This window comes from Pseudophryne corroboree, unplaced genomic scaffold (genome assembly GCF_028390025.1).
Source record: "Pseudophryne corroboree isolate aPseCor3 unplaced genomic scaffold, aPseCor3.hap2 scaffold_2370, whole genome shotgun sequence".
NCBI classification, from domain to species: domain Eukaryota; kingdom Metazoa; phylum Chordata; class Amphibia; order Anura; family Myobatrachidae; genus Pseudophryne; species Pseudophryne corroboree.
The window spans coordinates 28,238-50,588 of record NW_026969025.1 but is presented as its reverse complement, the minus strand read 5'-3'; the positions used below and the strand labels follow the sequence as shown (position 1 = coordinate 50,588).

General features: G+C 34.8%; 6 non-coding genes across 6 annotated transcripts; all 6 read left to right on the top strand.

The window, feature by feature from the left end:
* Positions 1–10,838: 10,838 nt before the first annotated feature.
* TRNAG-CCC (transfer RNA glycine (anticodon CCC)) lies at positions 10,839–10,909 on the top strand. Its single transcript has one exon. It is a non-coding gene; the product is annotated as a tRNA-Gly (tRNA).
* Positions 10,910–13,334: 2,425 nt separating this feature from the next.
* TRNAG-CCC (transfer RNA glycine (anticodon CCC)) lies at positions 13,335–13,405 on the top strand. The gene has a single exon. It is a non-coding gene; the product is annotated as a tRNA-Gly (tRNA).
* A 1,524-nt stretch (positions 13,406–14,929) lies between these two features.
* On the top strand, positions 14,930–15,000 carry TRNAG-CCC (transfer RNA glycine (anticodon CCC)). Its single transcript has one exon. It is a non-coding gene; the product is annotated as a tRNA-Gly (tRNA).
* A 1,000-nt stretch (positions 15,001–16,000) lies between these two features.
* TRNAG-CCC (transfer RNA glycine (anticodon CCC)) lies at positions 16,001–16,071 on the top strand. Its single transcript has one exon. It is a non-coding gene; the product is annotated as a tRNA-Gly (tRNA).
* A 3,206-nt stretch (positions 16,072–19,277) lies between these two features.
* On the top strand, positions 19,278–19,348 carry TRNAG-CCC (transfer RNA glycine (anticodon CCC)). Its single transcript has one exon. It is a non-coding gene; the product is annotated as a tRNA-Gly (tRNA).
* A 497-nt stretch (positions 19,349–19,845) lies between these two features.
* On the top strand, positions 19,846–19,916 carry TRNAG-CCC (transfer RNA glycine (anticodon CCC)). The gene has a single exon. It is a non-coding gene; the product is annotated as a tRNA-Gly (tRNA).
* The last annotated feature ends 2,435 nt before the right edge of the window (positions 19,917–22,351 follow it).

Sequence of the window (22,351 nt, the reverse complement as noted above, 5' to 3'; positions counted from 1 at the left end):
CCAACTTCTGACTCCATATTGGTCACCTTACTGAGTAGCTCCTTTAGTAAAACAGGACAGGTACACTGGCAGTCCTGCACTTTGGTGTTCACATCTGTGAAATGCAACCTTCTTCGTGGTGAATGTGTCATGTCTTCTTGTCCAGGGGTGGCTACATGGTCCAAAAAAGAAGCTTCCTGATGCAGCGTGTTTGTCACGTCCTCTAGCACCGGTATTTCCAGATTCATTGGCTGAACACTGTGATCTGCAGGAGATGGAACAATTACATCATTTGCCACACCACATATCAGCTCCAACTTATTATTCTTTGCCTTGGCATTTTTTCGTGGTTTCACCACATTTTCTTTCTGAGCCGCCTTGGCAGTTTTCTTCTTCTTTTGTGGGACTACTGCAGCAAGTTTCGGTGCCACTGATGCGTGGGTTTTGGCACTCCCGTAAAATCTGGTAGTCTGCATTCTTTGTCTTTTGTCTAAAAATATAAAAACCACAATAAGAAAACATGTAAAGCACAGCATGCTAAAAATAGCAAACAACTGTACATTTTCAAATAAAGTGCACAACAGTAAAGTGCAAATACTGTACAGTATTATACTTTTTTCCCTGTGCCTCCCAACATGAACCTCTGCAGGAGGGACAGAATGCTCTGTTACGGACTTCAGTTTAAATATACAGTATGATTACCATCACCTGTGCGAACAACTATACTGTACAGTAGTTACTGTATTTGATAAGATAGGTGTTTCACCACAAGTGATAGCAATCATTCAGTACTACTGCACATAGTACACCGGGATAAGCGAGGTCTATGTACATTACGTTATACCGAGCTGGATCGCTTAGCAACCTGACAACATGGCCGCCGACCGTGAACTCCCAGCACGTGGCAGCGCTCGGATATGTAGTGAGATACAGTATGGCATACATTTCACACTCCAGGGGGCAATGCTGAAGGAGCGTCACAATCCCCTAGCTCAATTACATTGGGATAAGCGAGGTCTATGCACATTACGGTATACCGAGCTGGATCGCTTAGCAACCTGACAACATGGCCGCCGACCGTGAACTCCCAGCACGTGGCAGCGCTCGGATATGTAGTGAGATACAGTATGACATACATTTCACAGTTCAGGGGGCAATGCTGAAGGAGCGTCACAATCCCCCTAGCTTAATTACACCGGGATAAGCGAGGTCTATGCACATTACGGTATACCGAGCTGGATCGCTTAGCAACCTGACAACATGGCCGCCGACCGTGAACTCCCAGCACGTGGCAGCGCTCGGATATGTAGTGAGATACAGTATGGCATACATTTCACACTCCAGGGGGCAATGCTGAAGGAGCGTCACAATCCCCTAGCTCAATTACACTGGGATAAGCGAGGTCTATGCACATTACGGTATACCGAGCTGGATCGCTTAGCTACCTGACAACATGGCCGCCGACCGTGAACTCCCAGCACGTGGCAGCGCTCGGATATGTAGTGAGATACAGTATGGCATACATTTCACACTCCAGGGGGCAATGCTGAAGGAGCGTCACAATCCCCTAGCTCAATTACACCGGGATAAGCGAGGTCTATGCACATTACGGTATACCGAGCTGGATCGCTTAGCAACCTGACAAAATGGCCGCCGACCGTGAACTCCCAGCACGTGGCAGCGCTCAAATATGGAGTGAGAGATGGTATACATTTTAAAATACACCGGGATAAGTTGTACAGGCCAGGGAGCAATGCACAGGGACATTCATCATTTACGTATATAAATAATTGTAAACCGTAAATGAAAGAATTACCGGTCAAATACTGTATGACGAAACTGTGTCAATGAGCTGGAACAGTATGGCCTGTGAAGAAGTTTTCGAAGGCAGAAACAGAGAGCAAATTATCAGGAGATTTCTGAAAGGTCGGAGAAGATCCAGACAGCAAGTCTGCCTACGAGGAAACAGATTTGCAAAGTGGGTAGCGGGCGGTGACTGAGACGCTCTTTTATTCACATTCAAAAGTACAGTATGCTCTGTGATTGGTGTAAGGATGAATGCGCCTATATTGGCACCAATCACAGCGGTAAGAATTCCTTTTGTGTGAATGTGAATAAAAGAGCGTCTCAGTCACCGCCCCGCTACCCACTTTGCAAAGCTGTTTCCTCGTAAGCAGACTTGCTGTGTGGATCTTCTCCGACCTTTCAGAAATCTCCTGATAATTTGCTCTCTGTTTCTGCCTTCGAAAACTTCTTCACAGGCCATACTGTTCCAGCTCATTGACACAGTTTCGTCATACAGTATTTGACCGGTAATTCTTTCATTTACGGTTTACAATTATTTATATACGTAAATGATGAATGTCCCTGTGCATTGCTCCATGGCCTGTACAACTTATCCCGGTGTATTTTAAAATGTATACCATCTCTCACTCCATATTTGAGCGCTGCCACGTGCTGGGAGTTCACGGTCGGCGGCCATTTTGTCAGGTTGCTAAGCGATCCAGCTCGGTATACCGTAATGTGCATAGACCTCGCTTATCCCGGTGTAATTGAGCTAGGGGATTGTGACGCTCCTTCAGCATTGCCCCCTGGACTGTGAAATGTATGTCATACTGTATCTCACTACATATCCGAGCGCTGCCACGTGCTGGGAGTTCACGGTCGGCGGCCATTTTGTCAGGTTGCTAAGCGATCCAGCTCGGTATACCGTAATGTGCATAGACCTCGCTTATCCCGGTGTAATTAAGCTAGGGGGATTGTGACGCTCCTTCAGCATTGCCCCCTGAACTGTGAAATGTATGTCATACTGTATCTCACTACATATCCGAGCGCTGCCACGTGCTGGGAGTTCACGGTCGGCGGCCATTTTGTCAGGTTGCTAAGCGATCCAGCTCGGTATACCGTAATGTGCATAGACCTCGCTTATCCCAATGTAATTGAGCTAGGGGATTGTGACGCTCCTTCAGCATTGCCCCCTGGACTGTGAAATGTATGTCATACTGTATCTCACTACATATCCGAGCGCTGCCACGTGCTGGGAGTTCACGGTCGGCGGCCATGTTGTCAGGTTGCTAAGCGATCCAGCTTGGTATACCGTAATGTGCATAGACCTCGCTTATCCCAGTGTAATTGAGCTAGGGGATTGTGACGCTCCTTCAGCATTGCCCCCTGGACTGTGAAATGTATGCCATACTGTATCTCACTACATATCCGAGCGCTGCCACGTGCTGTGGGTTCACGGTCGGTGGCCATTTTTAGTGTGCATAGAACTCGCTTATCCACATAGGCCCCTGTGTTTTTAACTACTATATTGAGATGCACATTTCTAGGCCTACAGTATTTAATATACAGTAAGCAGCATTGTTGTTAGGCAATAATTGAAGAATTTACATACAGTACTGACATGTACTGTATGTAATGCTTGTACATCATGTCAGTCGACCCTTATGCTGTACACTACTGTAAGTCTCACAGGGCCCATGCACTTCCAAGGAGGGTTATTTACTGTACTGTATCTGTTTCATACAGGAAACTAATTGCAGTCCATAACACTGAAGTGGTATTTTCAGTACTGTACAGTATACAATACTTAAATTTGAACATCAGGTACTGGATAGTAAACATGTACAGTATTAACTTCTATCATAAAACTCTTATGCATTTTCAGATGTGTAAATTTTAGACTACAGTATTCACAAATGTTTTCTCTCCATACAGGAATTATAGTTGGACAACATGCCAGTAACTATCAACAAAACGATGAGCAAGATAATCGCCAACATGAAAAAAGAAAATAAAACCATCAAAGAGATCCATGCATGGCTCAAGGAAAGTGGCATTATAGTCACTTTAGAAACGGTGCGCTATCATGCATTCGAGAGAACAACGCCCAGATTTGTATTTCCTACAAAATGCACATGGTACGTACTGTACACTACTGTAATGTTTAAATGACTTGCTTTATACCATAAACAATTTTTTTGAAATAAAATAAAAACTTCATCAATTGTAACTGTGATTGTGCTGTTCATGAATTCATATTTTTCATACTGTATTGTACTGTAGGAGAGTGCAACAAATTGTGGAGGAACTAACTCGTGAGGATGATGAGCGTACTGCTCTGCAAATAAAACGAATTCTCCATTCCAAGTATGACCTGGACATATCGGCCACCAGCATCAGAAGGATGCGACGGAAAATGGGATGGACCTTTGGCGCAACAAGGTAAAATACTGAAAGCAGTATAAACCATACAGTAAATGCACTGTTAATAATCCCTTGATACGTGATATAATAATGCCATAAATCATTATACAGAGTGTGTACTTTATACTATATACAGTATGTGTGTGTGTATATACTGTATATATTCTATCCCAAAAGAGATACCTACTGTATAGGCACTCAGAGACAGCAATGAAGCATTGCCGGCTTATTGTGATGATTACATACTGTATACTGTGTGTGTGTGTTTGTGTGTATGTACAGTATGTATATATATATTACTCTGTATGTAACTTAATGTACTGTATGTACAGTTTAATGTATACAGTAGGTATATAATACAGTATACTGCACATACAGTCTACTGTATATACAGTAATCTGTAAATCTGTAATTTCATAACTGTATCTGATTTCATTATTTTTGGCTCTTCACAGGATATCTCCAATGATAAGAGATGTGAATAAAGAAAAGAGAGTGGAACAGGCACGGCGATGGATTGAGAGTGGTGAAACATTTGATGATGTCATTTTCACAGATGAATCGTCTGTTGCCCTTGAGCGGTTCTCCAGAATGTCATTCAGGAAACGTAACCATATCTCTTTAAAACCACGCCCAAAGCATCCATTGAAAGTCCATGTATGGGGAGGCATATCACGATTAGGAGCTGGTCCCCTATTATTTTTCGAAGGTACAGTACTATACTTTATTCTGTGCCTGTGTTCTGTAAAAATACATGTTGTACTGTAGAGTACATGTAACTGCACAATAAAAGGAGTTGCTTATTAATGAACAACATTTTTTGATTTCTGTAGGAATCATGGATAAGAAATTTTTCCAAGAAACAATAGTAGAGGAATGTATGGTGCCATTTGTGAATAAATATTACCCAACTCACCATAGGATATTCCAAGACAATGATCCTAAACACTCCGCCTCAGCCAAATTTATGGAAGAGAAAGGTACAGTATGAATTGGGAACGCACACCACCAGAGTGAGTATTCTTTCAACAGTGTACAAGTAAAATTTTGGATAGCACTCTAGTACTGTAAAAAAAAATTTTGTTTAATAAACAGTACAATATTGTATGTTTAATTTTCTCTATTTACTGTAATGTAATTAATTTTTTCTATACGCTTTTTTTTTATTTTTATATAGATCATCAGACATGAACCCAATCGAATTAGTGTGGGCTCAATTGAAGAGGTACGTTAGGAGTGTTGCAAAGCCAACAACAAAACAGCAACTGGTGGATGGGATAAAGAAATTTTGGCTAGAAGTACTCACACCTGAACATTGTAATAATTATATAAATCACCTGTATAAAGTATTACCTGTTGTAGTCGAAAGAAATGGTCAAGCCACAAATATGTAGTTCTGTACTGTATTTTCTGTTTAAAATTTTAAATTGGTGCATTATTAAAAAAAATGATAAAATTGCCTTTGTCTGATTATTGCATAAACTAATGTAGAATATTATACAGTAGTAATGTTATTGATGTGTATGAACAGTTATTTTCAGTTTTATAAGTCCTGAATAAGAGTACTGTACATTTTGATCAGTGCAGTACATGGAATCGGATGTTGTAATACTTTATTTTTACATTAATATTGATGTTTTTCCAATAAATATTCAATTTTACAGTATGGTACGGTACAGTACATGAGGGTACCTGTACAGTATGATACGTCATTATGGGGGAGAAATACTGTATCCACTAAATGTACAGTAAAATGTTTTTTTCTTATTACAAACACACAAATGCATCTCAGATGGAAATATGCTATACACAGCAGACAGCTTATGGTGACAGAACTTCCCTACTGTATCCCCACCCATAGTCGTGGTATATTTTAGATTGCCTAATGAGACACTCCTGCAGCATTGCCAATGATTCATGTAAAACCTGTGTGCAAACAGTATCTGTATTGAATGCAAAGTACAGTAAGAGTACAGTATACAGTATTATCAGAGCCAAACCTGACCAACATGATGCCCTAGGCTAGATTTTGGCTGATGCCCTCTTGCACAGATGCTACGTAGTTCCGCCTCTAACCCTGCACCCCTTTCCCAGCACCATCACCCATTTTGGCGCTCCTACCCCCTATAATCTAAATAAGAACAATGTGCACATTTAGTGCCAGCCCAAAACAGTGTACAGTATGTTCTTGCTGGGAAGGGGCATGGTAACACAATAATACCCGAAGATGAAATGACACAACACAGTACTGCAACTTTATTCACATTATATCATGCAGTGGTGTCTCTTATTCTCATGACATCATATCATAGTACCACATTACTCCTAACAGTAATGCCCCTTATTCACATTACACCCCACCACATTCATCTTTATTTACATTAGACCACAGGTTCTCAAACTCAGCCCTCAGGACCCCACACAGTGCAGGTTTTGCAGGTCTCACAGAATCACAAGTGAAAAAATTAGCTCCACCTACTGTATGGACCTTCTAAAATGTGTCAGTTAGTAATGAATACATCTGTGCACTTGCTGGTTTACCTGCAAAACATGCACTGTGTGGGGTCCTGAGGACCAAGTTTGAGAACCACTGCATTAGACCATGCAGTAGTGCCCTTTCCTTATGTTACACCAGAAAATATTGTAGTACACCTTATACACATACAGTACAGTAATGCCACACATTAGTAATGCATTTCATATTTAAATTTTCTGATTTAATTTCATAGAGCCGCAGTCACTCACAGAATATAGGCATGTACTGTAGCATCTCATTTTATTCTGCAGAAGCTGATTATTCCCGTTTGGCTAGTTTGCCGCCTCTGTACAGTATATTACAATAGAAAAAAGTTATAGTGTCAGTGAAAAAAGCACCTCATGACAGATACTGTACACAAGCTCATGTCTAAATACTGTATACTGTAAGCAGTGACATTAAGGGGTACAGTACTGTATATGCAATTGCAGTCGAATTCCGGCAGGAATACGGAAAAAATGGACACGGGATCCCCCATCTTTTTAGAACCAGCACCGGGCTCTGCGCCTGGTCCTGGTGCAAAAAATAAGGGGGACAAAAAAGCGTAGGGGTTCCCCATATTTTTTGAATCAGCACTGGGCTCCACTAGCTGGACAGATAATGCACAGCCGGGGGAGACTTTTATACCGGTCCCTGCGGCCATGGAATTAAATACCCAACTAGTCACACCTGGCCGGAGTACCCTGGAGGAGTGGGGGCCCCTTAAATCAAGGGGACCCCCCTCCAGCCACTCGATTATCTCTATCACCCCTGTGTATTGTAGCTAGGGGATTGTGACGCTCCTTCAGCATTGCCCCGTAGCCTGCAAAATCTGTGCTGTTATTTGCTCCATAGCTGAGTGCCTCCTAGGAGCTAGGAGTCACAGGCGGTAGCCATTTCAATTGAGTCTGCCCTGCTATAGAATTGTACAGGTATGTGTACATTACCGTACGGTGCATAGAACCTTTACAGTAGAAACTCTCCTGCAGCTTTGGCCTGCTTTACTGTATGTACTGTAAAACTTGTGTTTTGTCAGTTTGCTATGCGACCGAGCCCGGTGTAACGTACTGTAATGTGCATAGACCTCGCTTATCTCTGTGTATTTTGGCTAGGGGATTGTGACGCTCCTTCAGCATCGCCCCGTAGCCTGCACAGCTTATGCCATTTCTCATTCCATACCCAACTGCTGCCTGCCACGAGGTGGGGGTTCAGGAGGTGGGGGTTCATGGGTAGTGGTCGTTTTGACAGTGTGCTATGCGATTGAGTCCGGTGTACCGTAATACTGTATGCAATCCTACAGTAGCTTATCCCTATCTCCCCTGTGTATTTTTGGCTAGGGGATTGTGACGCTCCTTCAGCATCGCCCCGTAGCCTGCACAGCTTATGCCATTTCTCATTCCATACCCAACTGCTGCCTGCCACGAGGTGGGGGTTCAGGAGGTGGGGGTTCATGGGTAGTGGTCGTTTTGACAGTGTGCTATGCGATTGAGTCCGGTGTACCGTAATACTGTATGCAATCCTACAGTAGCTTATCCCTATCTCCCCTGTGTATTTTTGGCTAGGGAATTGTGACGCTCCTTCAGCATTGCCCCATAACCTGCACAAGGGTTCAGGGGCGGCGGCCATTTTGCCAGTGTGCTACAGTATGTGATCGAGTCCGGTGTACCATAATATGCATACTGTGTATTTTAGCTAGGGGATTGTGACGCTCCTTCAGCATTGCCCCATAGTCTGTACAATCTGGACTATTACTTGCTCCGTAGCCTAGGGCCTCTGTGGGGCAAGGAGTCATAGGTGGTAGCCATTTCTATTCAGTCTGCCCAGCTACAGAATTGTATGTGTACTGTACGGAGCATAGAACCTTAACCTGCATAGAACCTGCACATTATGGTACACCGGACTCGATCGCATAGAACCGCTCATGCAGCTACTGTATGCCCTGGTTTACAGTATGTGAATAAAAAAAATAATAAAGTGTCTGAAAAAAACTAACATGCATTCGTACTTAAGGAATCGAACCCTGGACTCTGAGTATAGGAAACGAAACACTTCACCACTTCGCCGCAGACAAATGTATAAATCCGTTGGTTTTGATTATGCTGTAATGGCTACGGGATTAGGACGATAACATACTGTACAAAATTCCTAATCTTGAGAGGCAATAGTGAACTTGTAACACACATCCATTTGCGACAGTGTACACTACTGGTTTTACAGTACTGTATGTTTTGTCTGCGGGACTTGGACGCTCACATACAGTATTCATAAAGTATTGTAGATGGATCATAAACTGTATGCTGTACTATTTGCGTCGGTGTCGTATATACAGTACTGTATTAAATAATGCAGCGTAATGAGTACAGTATTTACTGTATGCAGCGTAATGAGACGCCTTAGTAAAGTAGTCCTTATTATGTATTTCAGTATTGTATTTTACGGGAGACCACACGCATGCGCAGTGGTGATTGTAAAAAGCGACATCTGGTGGCTGATCGCAGGTATTACACGTAAAGGTAACGCCAAACGTCAAATGTCTGTCTCCGTGCGATTAGATAGCCTCTCTGTGACTAGGCGCGCCTCGCTACGCCCCAGTACGCTGCGTATGGTCGAACGGGACAAACGCCGCAGCCACTCAAGATAAAGGTGGCTACATCTGTATATGTCAGCAGCGCTACTAGTGTAGGGGTATCATGCAAGAGTCTCATTCTTGCGACCTGTGTTCGAGTACCGGCTAGTGCAGAAAAAACACATTTTAAATCTTATATTAGGTATCAAACTAATATGAAATGTATTAGTCTTAAAACATTTTAAGAGATTATATTTAAAATGTTATACTATCTATCAAACTAATAAGAAATGTATTAGTCTAAAAACAATTTAACATGACATATAACCTACATGACCTTCAAGATGACTGGATGCACCACATTGTAGTTAAATATGGCAGTAATACTTTCTTTATACTTAGAACATTTGTTTGCTTGTGACACTAACTTTAAGATCTCATAGCTTTTTTTCTGCTGACAATAACATTTATTAATAATACATCCATGGAGCAAAGAAATATTTTTCTTAATTAGGGAAAGCTATGCAGCAGTGCAATTAGTAAATTTTCAATTAAAAAGATATTCATGTCACATAGTTTTGAATATACATCTATTTTCTTGTGGAGCCCTATAAGCCAGCAGCGCTACTAGTGTAGGGGTAACATGCAAGATTCTCATTCTTGTGACCTTTGTTCGAGTACCGGCTAGTGCAGAAAAAACACATTTTAAATCTTATATTAGGTATCAAACTAATATGAAATGTATTAGTCTTAAAACATTTAAAGAGATTATATTTAAAATGTTATACTATCTATCAAACTAATATTAACTGAATCTGCATAACAAATTCATTAGCACAACTTATTTAACAAATGAATACATCCATGGAGCAAAGAAATATTTTTCTTAATTAGGGAAAGCTATGCAGCAGTGCAATTAGTAAATTTTCAATTAAAAAGATATTAATGTCACATAGTTTTGAATATACATCTATTTTCTTGTGAAGCATTACAAACCAGCAGCGTTAGTAGTGAAGGGGTATCATGCAAGATTCCAGTTCTTGTGACCTGGTTTCAAATCCCGGCTAGCGCAGAAAAAAATACATTTTAAATCTTATATTAGGTATCAAACTAATATGAAATGTATTAGTCTTAAAACATTTTAAGAGATTATATTTAAAATGTTATACTATCTATCAAACTAATATGAAATGTATTAGTCTAAAAACTATTTAACATGACATATAACTTATGTGACCTACAAGATGACTGGATGCACCACATTGTAGTTTAATATGGCAGTAATACTTTCTTTATACTTAGAACATTTGTTTACTTGTGACACTAACTTTAAGATCTCATAGCTTTTTTCTGCTGACAATAACATTTAATAATAAACTGAATCTGCATAACAAATTCATTAGCACAACTTTTTTGACAAATAAATACATCCATGGATCAAAGAAATATTTTTCTTAATTAGGGAAAGCTATGCCGCAGTGCAATTAGTAAATTTTCAATTAAAAAGATATTCATGTCACATAGTTTTGAATATACATCTATTTTCTTATGGAGCATTACAAACCAGCAGCGTTAGTAGTGTAGGGGTATCATGCAAGATTCCCATTCTTGCGACCTGGGTTCAAATCCCAGCTAGCGCAGAAAAAAATACATTTTAAATCTTATATTAGGTATCAAACTAATATTAAATGTATTAGTCTTAAAACATTTTAAGAGATTATATTTAAAATGTTATACTATATATCAAACTAATATGAAATGTATTAGTCTAAAAACTATTTAACATGACATGTATCCTACATGATGACTGGATGCACCACATTGTAGTTAAATATGGCAGTAATACTTTATACTTAGAAAATTTGTTTGCTTGTGACACTAACTTTAAGATCTCATAGCTTTTTTTCTGCTGACAATAACATTTATTAATAATACATCCATGGAGCAAAGAAATTTGTTTCTTAATTAGGGAAAGCTATGCAGCAGTGCAATTAGTAAATTTTCAATTAAAAAGATATTCATGTCACACAGTTTTGAATATACATCTATTTTCTTGTAGAGCCCTATATGTCAGCAGCGCTACTAGTGTAGGGGTATCATGCAAGAATCTCATTCTTGCGACCTGTGTTCGAGTACCGGCTAGCGCAGAAAAAACACATTTTAAATCTTATATTAGGTATCAAACTAATATGAAATGTATTAGTCTTAAAACATTTTAAGAGATTATATTTAAAATGTTATACTATCTATCAAACTAATAAGAAATGTATTAGTCTAAAAACAATTTAACATGACATATAACCTACATGACCTACAAGATGACTGGATGCACCACATTGTAGTTAAATATGGCAGTAATACTTTCTTTATACTTAGAACATTTGTTTGCTTGTGACACTAACTTTAAGATCTCATAGCTTTTTTTCTGCTGACAATAACATTTATTAATAATACATCCATGGAGCAAAGAAATATTTTTCTTAATTAGGGAAAGCTATGCAGCAGTGCAATTAGTAAATTTTCAATTAAAAAGATATTCATGTCACATAGTTTTGAATATACATCTATTTTCTTGTGGAGCCCTATAAGCCAGCAGCGCTACTAGTGTAGGGGTATCATGCAAGATTCTCATTCTTGTGACCTTTGTTCGAGTACCGGCTAGTGCAGAAAAAACACATTTTAAATCTTATATTAGGTATCAAACTAATATGAAATGTATTAGTCTTAAAACATTTAAAGAGATTATATTTAAAATGTTATACTATCTATCAAACTAATATTAACTGAATCTGCATAACAAATTCATTAGCACAACTTTATTTAACAAATGAATACATCCATGGAGCAAAGAAATATTTTTCTTAATTAGGGAAAGCTATGCAGCAGTGCAATTAGTAAATTTTCAATTAAAAAGATATTCATGTCACATAGTTTTGAATATACATCTATTTTCTTGTGAAGCATTACAAACCAGCAGCGTTAGTAGTGAAGGGGTATCATGCAAGATTCCAGTTCTTGTGACCTAGGTTCAAATCCCGGCTAGCGCAGAAAAAAATACATTTTAAATCTTATATTAGGTATAAAACTAATATGAAATGTATTAGTCTTAAAACATTTTAAGAGATTATATTTAAAATGTTATACTATCTATCAAACTAATATGAAATGTATTAGTCTAAAAACTATTTAACATGACATATAACTTATGTGACCTACAAGATGACTGGATGCACCACATTGTAGTTTAATATGGCAGTAATACTTTCTTTATACTTAGAACATTTGTTTACTTGTGACACTAACTTTAAGATCTCATAGCTTTTTTTTCTGCTGACAATAACATTTATTAATAATACATCCATGGAGCAAAGAAATATTTTTCTTAATTAGGGAAAGCTATGCAGCAGTGCAATTAGTAAATTTTCAATTAAAAAGATATTCATGTCACATAGTTTTGAATATACATCTATTTTCTTGTGAAGCATTACAAACCAGCAGCGTTAGTAGTGAAGGGGTATCATGCAAGATTCCAGTTCTTGTGACCTAGGTTCAAATCCCGGCTAGCGCAGAAAAAAATACATTTTAAATCTTATATTAGGTATCAAACTAATATGAAATGTATTAGTCTTAAAACATTTTAAGAGATTATATTTAAAATGTTATACTATCTATCAAACTAATATGAAATGTATTAGTCTAAAAACTATTTAACATGACATATAACTTATGTGACCTACAAGATGACTGGATGCACCACATTGTAGTTTAATATGGCAGTAATACTTTCTTTATACTTAGAACATTTGTTTACTTGTGACACTAACTTTAAGATCTCATAGCTTTTTTCTGCTGACAATAACATTTAATAATAAACTGAATCTGCATAACAAATTCATTAGCACAACTTTTTTGACAAATAAATACATCCATGGATCAAATAAATATTTTTCTTAATTAGGGAAAGCTATGCCGCAGTGCAATTAGTAAATTTTCAATTAAAAAGATATTCATGTCACATAGTTTTGAATATACATCTATTTTCTTATGGAGCATTACAAACCAGCAGCGTTAGTAGTGTAGGGGTATCATGCAAGATTCCCATTCTTGCGACCTGGGTTCAAATCCCAGCTAGCGCAGAAAAAAATACATTTTAAATCTTATATTAGGTATCAAACTAATATTAAATGTATTAGTCTTAAAACATTTTAAGAGATTATATTTAAAATGTTATACTATATATCAAACTAATATGAAATGTATTAGTCTAAAAACTATTTAACATGACATGTATCCTACATGATGACTGGATGCACCACATTGTAGTTAAATATGGCAGTAATACTTTATACTTAGAAAATTTGTTTGCTTGTGACACTAACTTTAAGATCTCATAGCTTTTTTTCTGCTGACAATAACATTTATTAATAATACATCCATGGAGCAAAGAAATATGTTTCTTAATTAAGGAAAGCTATGCAGCAGTGTAATTAGTACATTTTCAATTAAAAAGATATTCATGTCACACAGTTTTGAATATACATCTATTTTCTTGTAGAGCCCTATATGTCAGCAGCGCTACTAGTGTAGGGGTATCATGCAAGAGTCTCATTCTTGCGACCTGTGTTCGAGTACCGGCTCGCGCAGAAAAAACACATTTTAAATCTTATATTAGGTATCAAACTAATATGAAATGTATTAGTCTTAAAACATTTTAAGAGATTATATTTAAAATGTTATACTATCTATCAAACTAATAAGAAATGTATTAGTCTAAAAACAGTTTAACATGACACATAACCTACATGACCTACAAGATGACTGGATGCACCACATTGTAGTTAAATATGGCAGTAATACTTTCTTTATACTTAGAACATTTGTTTACTTGTGACACTAACTTTAAGATCTCATAGCTTTTTTTTCTGCTGACAATAACATTTATTAATAATACATCCATGGAGCAAAGAAATATTTTTCTTAATTAGGGAAAGCTATGCAGCAGTGCAATTAGTAAATTTTCAATTAAAAAGATATTCATATCACATAGTTTTGAATATACATCTATTTTCTTGTGGAGCCCTATAAGCCAGCAGCGCTACTAGTATAGGGGTATCATGCAAGAGTACCATTCTTGTGACCTTTGTTCAAGTACCGGCTAGTGCAGAAAAAACACATTTTAAATCTTATTTTAGGTATCAAACTAATATGAAATGTATTATTCTTAAAACATTTTAAGAGATTATATTTAAAATGTTATACTATCTATCAAACTAATATAAAATGTATTAGTCTAAAAACAATTTAACATGACATATAACCTACATGACCTACAAGATGACTGGATGCACCACATTGTAGTTAAATATGGTAGTAATACTTTCTTTATACTTAGAAAATGTGTTTACTTGTGACACTAACTTTAAGATCTCATAGCTTTTTTCTGCTGACAATAACATGTATTAATAAACTGAATCTGCATAACAAATTCATTAGCACAACTTTATTTAACAAATAAATACATCCATTGAGCAAAGAAATATTTTTCTTAATTAGGGAAAGCTATGCAGCAGTGCAATTAGTAAATTTTCAATTAAAAAGATATTCATGTCACATAGTTTTGAATATACATCTATTTTCTTGTGGAGCATTACAAACCAGTAGCGTTAGTAGTGTAGGGGTATCATGCAAGATTCCCGTTCTTGCGACCTGGGTTAAAATCCCGGCTAGCGCAAAATAAAAAATACATTTTAAATCTTATATTAGGTATCAAACTAATATGAAATGTATTAGTCATAAAACATTTTAAGAGATTATATTTAAAATTTTATACTATCTATCAAACTAATATGAAATGTATTAGTCTAAAAACTATTTAACATGACATGTATCCTACATGATGACTGGATGCACCACATTGTAGTTAAATATGGCAGTAATACTTTATACTTAGAAAATTTATTTGCTTGTGACACTAACTTTAAGATCTCATAGCTTTTTTTCTGCTGACAATAACATTTATTAATAATACATCCATGGAGCAAAGAAATATGTTTCTTAATTAGGGAAAGCTATGCAGCAGTGCAATTAGTACATTTTCAATTAAAAAGATATTCATGTCACACAGTTTTGAATATACATCTATTTTCTTGTAGAGCCCTATATATCCGCAGCGCTACTAGTGTAGGGGTATCATGCAAGAGTCTCATTCTTGCGACCTGTGTTCGAGTACCGGCTAGCGCAGAAAAAACACATTTTAAATCTTATATTAGGTATCAAACTAATATGAAATGTATTAGTCTTAAAACATTTTAAGAGATTATATTTAAAATGTTATACTATCTATCAAACTAATAAGAAATGTATTAGTCTACAAACAATTTAACATGACATATAACCTACATGACCTACAAGATGACTGGATGCACCACATTGTAGTTAAATATGGCAGTAATACTTTCTTTATACTTAGAACATTTGTTTACTTGTGACACTAACTTTAAGATCTCATAGCTTTTTTCTGCTGACAATAACATTTATTAATAAACTGAATCTGCATAACAAATTCATTAGCACAACTTTTTTGACAAATAAATACATCCATGGATCAAAGAAATATTTTTCTTAATTAGGGAAAGCTATGCAGCAGTGCAATTAGTAAATTTTCAGTTAAAAAGATATTCACATAGTTTTGAATATACATCTATTTTCTTGTGGAGCATTACAAACCAGCAGCGTTAGTAATGTAGCGGTATCATGCAAGATTCCCATTCTTGCGACCTGGGTTCAAATCCCGGCTAGCGCAGAAAAAAATACATTTTAAATCTTATATTAAGTATCAAACTAATATGAAATGTATTAGTCTTAAAACATTTTAAGAGATTATATTTAAAATGTTATACTATCTATCAAACTAATATGAAATGTATTAGTCTAAAAGCTATTTAACATGACATGTATCCTACATGATGACTGGATGCACCACATTGTAGTTAAATATGGCAGTAATACTTTATACTTAGAAAATTTGTTTGCTTGTGACACTAACTTTAAGATCTCATAGCTTTTTTTTTTGCTGACAATAACATTTATTAATAATACATCCATGGAGCAAAGAAATATTTTTCTTAATTAGGGAAAGCTATGCAGCAGTGCAATTAGTAAATTTTCAATGAAAAAGATAATCATGTCACATAGTTTTGAATATACATCTATTTTCTTGTGGAGCCCTATAAGCAAGCAGCGACACTAGTGTAGGGGTATCATGCAAGATTACCATTCTTGTGACCTTTGTTCGAGTACCGGCTAGTGCAGAAAAAACACATTTTAAATCTTATATTAGGTATCAAACTAATATGAAATGTATTATTCTTAAAACATTTTAAGAGATTATATTTAAAATGTTATACTATCTGTCAAACTAACATGAAATGTATTAGTCTAAAAACTATTTAACATGACATATAACCTACGTGACCTACAAGATGACTGGATGCACCACATTGTAGTTAAATATGGTAGTAATACTTTCTTTATACTTAAAAAATGTGTTTACTTATGACACTAACTTTAAGATCTCATAGCTTTTTTCTGCTGACAATAACATTTATTAATAAACTGAATCTGCATAACAAATTCATTAGCACAACTTTATTTAACAAATAAATACATCCATGGAGCAAAGAAATATTTTTCTTAATTAGGGAAAGCTATGCAGCAGTGCAATTAGTAAATTTTCAATTAAAAAGATATTCATGTCACATAGTTTTGAATATACATCTATTTTCTTGTGGAGCATTACAAACCAGCAGCGTTAGTAGTGTAGCGTATCATGCAAGATTCTCGTTCTTGCGACCTGGGTTCAAATCCCGGCTAGCGCAGAAAAAAATACATTTTAAATCTTTTATTAGGTATCAAACTAATATGAAATGTATTAGTCTTAAAACATTTTAAGAGATTATATTTAAAATGTTATACTATCTATCAAACTAATATGAAATGTATTAGTCTAAAAACTATTTAACATGACATATAACTTACGTGACCTACAAGATGACTGGATGCACCACATTGTAGTTTAATATGGCAGTAATACTTTCTTTATACTTAGAAAATGTGTTTACTTGTGACACTAACTTTAAGATCTCATAGCATTTTTCTGCTGACAATAACATTTATTAATAAACTGAATCTGCATAACAAATTCATTAGCACAACTTTCTTTAACAAATAAATACATCCATGGAGCAAAGAAATATTTTTCTTAATTAGGGAAAGCTATGCAGCAGTGCAATTAGTAAATTTTCAATTAAAAAGATATTCATGTCACATAGTTTTGAATATACATCTATTTTCTTGTGGAGCATTATAAACCAGCAGCGTTAGTAGTGTAGGGGTATCATGCAAGGTTCCCATTCTTGCGACCTGCGTTCGAGTCCCAGTTAGCGCAGAAAAAAATAAATTTTAAATCTTATATTAGGTATCAAAATAATATGAAATGTATTAGTCTTAAAACATTTTAAGAGATTATATTTAAAATGTTATACTATCTATCAAACTTATATGAAATGTATTAGTCTAAAAACTATTTAACATGACATGTATCCTACAAGATGACTGGATGCACCACATTGTAGTTAAATATGGCAGTAATACTTTCTTTATACTTAGAACATTTGTTTACTTGTGACACTAACTTTAAGATCTCATAGCTTTTTTCTGCTGACAATAACATTTATTAATAAACTGAATCTGCATAACAAATTCATTAGCACAACTTTCTTTAACAAATAAATACATCCATGGAGCAAAGAAATATTTTTCTTAATTAGGGAAAGCTATGCAGCAGTGCAATTAGTAAATTTTCAATTAAAAAGATATTCATGTCACATAGTTTTGAATATACATCTATTTTCTTGTGGAGCCCTATAAATCAGCAGCGCTACTAGTGTAGGGGTATCATGCAAGATTCCCATTCTTGCGACCTGCGTTCGAGTCCCGGCTAGAGCAGAAAAAAATATACTTTAAATCTTATATTAGGTATCAAACTAATATGAAATGTATTAGTCTTAAAACATTTTAAGAGATTATATTTAAAATGTTATACTATCTATCAAACTAATATGAAATGTATTAGTCTAAAAACTATTTAACATGACATGTATCCTACATGATGACTGGATGCACAACATTGTAGTTAAATATGGCAGTAATACTTTATACTAAGAAAATTTGTTTGCTTGTGACACTAACTTTAAGATCTCATAGCTTTTTTTCTGCTGACAATAAATGTATTAATAATACATCCATGGAGCAAAGAAATATTTTTCTTAATTAGGGAAAGCTATGCAGCAGTGCAATTAGTAAATTTTCAATTAAAAAGATATTCATGTCACACAGTTTTGAATATACATCTATTTTCTTGTAGAGCCCTATATGTCAGCAGCGCTACTAGTGTAGGGGTATCATGCAAGAGTCTCATTCTTGCGACCTGTGTTTGAGTACCGGCTAGCGCAGAAAAAACACATTTTAAATCTTATATTAGGTATCAAACTAATATGAAATGTATTAGTCTTAAAACATTTTAAGAGATTATATTTAAAATGTTATACTATCTATCAAACTAATAAGAAATGTATTAGTCTAAAAACAATTTAACATGACATATAACCTACATTTCCTACAAGATGCCTGGATGCACCACATTGTAGTTAAATATGACAGTAATACTTTCTTTAAACTTAGAAAATTTGTTTACTTGTTACACTAACTTTAAGATCTCATAGCTTTTTTCTGCTGACAATAACATTTATTAATAAACTGAATCTGCATAACAAATTCATTAGCACAACTTTTTTGACAAATAAATACATCCATGGATCAAAGAAATATTTTTCTTAATTAGGGAAAGCTATGCCGCAGTGCAATTAGTACATTTTCAATTAAAAAGATATTCATGTCACATAGTTTTGAATATACATCTATTTTCTTATGGAGCATTACAAACCAGCAGCGTTAGTAGTGTAGGGGTATCATGCAAGATTCCCATTCTTGCGACCTGGGTTCGAGTCTCGGCTAGCGCAGAAAAAAATATATTTTAAATCTTATATTAGGTATCAAACTAATATGAAATGTATTAGTCTTAAAACATTTTAAGAGATTATATTTAAAATGTTATACTATCTATCAAACTAATAAGAAATGTATTAGTCTAAAAACAATTTAACATGACATATAACCTACATGACCTACAAGATGACTGGATGCACCACATTGTAGTTAAATATGGCAGTAATACTTTCTTTATGCTTAGAACATTTGTTTAATTGTGACACTAACTTTAAGATCTCATAGCTTTTTTCTGCTGACAATAACATTTATTAATAAACTGAATCTGCATAACAAATTCATTACCACAACTTTTTTGACAAATAAATACATCCATGGATCAAAGAAATATTTTTCTTAATTAGGGAAAGCTATGCAGCAGTGCAATTAGTAAATTTTCAATTAAAAAGATATTCATGTCACATAGTTTTGAATATACATCTATTTTCTTGTGGAGCAATACAAACCAGCAGCGTTAGTAGTGTAGGGGTATCATGCAAGAATCCCATTCTTGCGACCTGGGTTCAAATCCCGGCTAGCGCAGAAAAAAATACATTTTAAATCTTATATTAGGTATCGAACTAATATGAAATGTATTAGTCTTAAAACATTTTAAGAGATTATATTTAAAATGTTATACTATCTATCAAACTAATATGAAATGTATTAGTCTAAAAACTATTTAACATGACACATAACTTACGTGACCTACAAGATGACTGGATGCACCACATTGTAGTTTAATATGGCAGTAATACTTTCTTTATACTTAGAAAATGTGTTTACTTGTGACACTAACTTTAAGATCTCATAGCATTTTTCTGCTGACAATAACATTTATTAATAAACTGAATCTGCATAACAAATTCATTAGCACAACTTTCTTTAACAAATAAATACATCCATGGAGCAAAGAAATATTTTTCTTAATTAGGGAAAGCTATGCAGCAGTGCAATTAGTAAATTTTCAATTAAAAAGATATTCATGTCACACTGTTTTGAATATACATCTATTTTCTTGAGGAGCCCTATAAGCCAGCAGCGCTACTAGTGTAGGGGTATCATGCAAGAGTACCATTCTTGTGACATTTGTTCGAGTACCGGCTAGTGCAGAAAAAACACATTTTAAATCTTATATTAGGTATCAAACTAATATGAAATGTATTAGTCTTAAAACATTTTAAGAGATTATATTTAAAATGTTATACTATCTTTCAAACTAATATGAAATGTATTAGTCTAAAAACTATTTAACATGACATGTATCCTACATGATGACTGGATGCACCACATTGTAGTTAAATATGGCAGTAATACTTTATACTTAGAAAATTTGTTTGCTTGTGACACTAACTTTAAGATCTCATAGCTTTTTTTCTGCTAACCATAACATTTATTAATAATACATCCATGGAGCAAAGAAATATTTTTCTTAATTAGAGAAAGCTATGCAGCAGTGCAATTAGTAAATTTTCAATTAAAAAGATATTCATGTCACATAGTTTTGAATATACATCTATTTTCTTGTGGAGCATTATAAACCAGCAGCGTTAGTAGTGTAGGGGTATCATGCAAGGTTCCCATTCTTGCGACCTGCGTTCTAGTCCCAGCTAGCGCAGAAAAAAATAAATTTTAAATCTTATATTATTTATCAAACTAATATGAAATGTATTAGTCTTAAAACATTTTAAGAGATTATATTTAAAATGTTATACTATCTATCAAACTTATATGAAATGTATTAGTCTAAAAACTATTTAACATGACATGTATCCTACAAGATGACTGGATGCACCACATTGTAGTTAAATATGGCAGTAATACTTTCTTTATACTTAGAAAATTTGTTTACTTGTGACACCAACTTTAAGATCTCATAGCTTTTTTCTGCTGACAATAACATTTATTAATAAACTGAATCTGCATAACAAATTCATTAGCACAACTTTTTTGACAAATAAATACATCCATGGATCAAAGAAATATTTTTCTTAATTAGGGAAAGCTATGCAGCAGTGCAATTAGTACATTTTCAATGAAAAAGATATTCATGTCACATAGTTTTGAATATACATCTATTTTCTTGTGGAGCCCTATAAATCAGCAGCGCTACTAGTGTAGGGGTATCATGCAAGAGTCTCTTTCTTGCGACCTGTGTTCGAGTACCGGCTAACGCAGAAAAAACACATTTTAAATCTTTTATTAGGTATCAAACTAATATGAAATGTATTAGTCTTAAAACATTTTAAGAGATTATATTTAAAATGTTATACTATCTATCAAACTAATATGAAATGTATTAGTCTAAAAACATTTTAACATGACATATAACCTACATGACCTACAAGATGACTGGATGCACCACATTGTAGTTAAATATGGCAGTAATACTTTCTTTATACTTAGAAAATTTGTTTACTTGTGACACTAACTATAAGATCTCATAGCTTTTTTCTGCTGACAATAACATTTATTAATAAACTGAATCTGCATAACAAATTCATTAGCACAATTTTTTTGTCAAATAAATACATCCATGGAGCAAATAAATATTTTTCTTAATTATGGAAAGCTATGCAGCAGTGTAATTAGTAAATTTTCAATTAAAAAGATATTCATGTCACATAGTTTTGAATATACATCTATTTTCTTGTGGAGCATTATAAACCAGCCGCGTTAGTAGTGTAGGGGTATCATGCAAGATTCCCATTCTTGCAACCTGCGTTCGAGTCCCGGCTAGAGCAGAAAAAAATATATTTTAAATCTTATATTAGGTATCAAACTAATATGAAATGTATTAGTCTTAAAACATTCTAAGAGATTATATTTAAAATGTTATACTATCTATCAAACTAATATGAAATGTATTAGTCTAAAAACTATTTAACATGACATGTATCCTACATGATGACTGGATGCACAACATTGTAGTTAAATATGGCAGTAATACTTTATACTTAGAAAATGTGTTTGCTTGT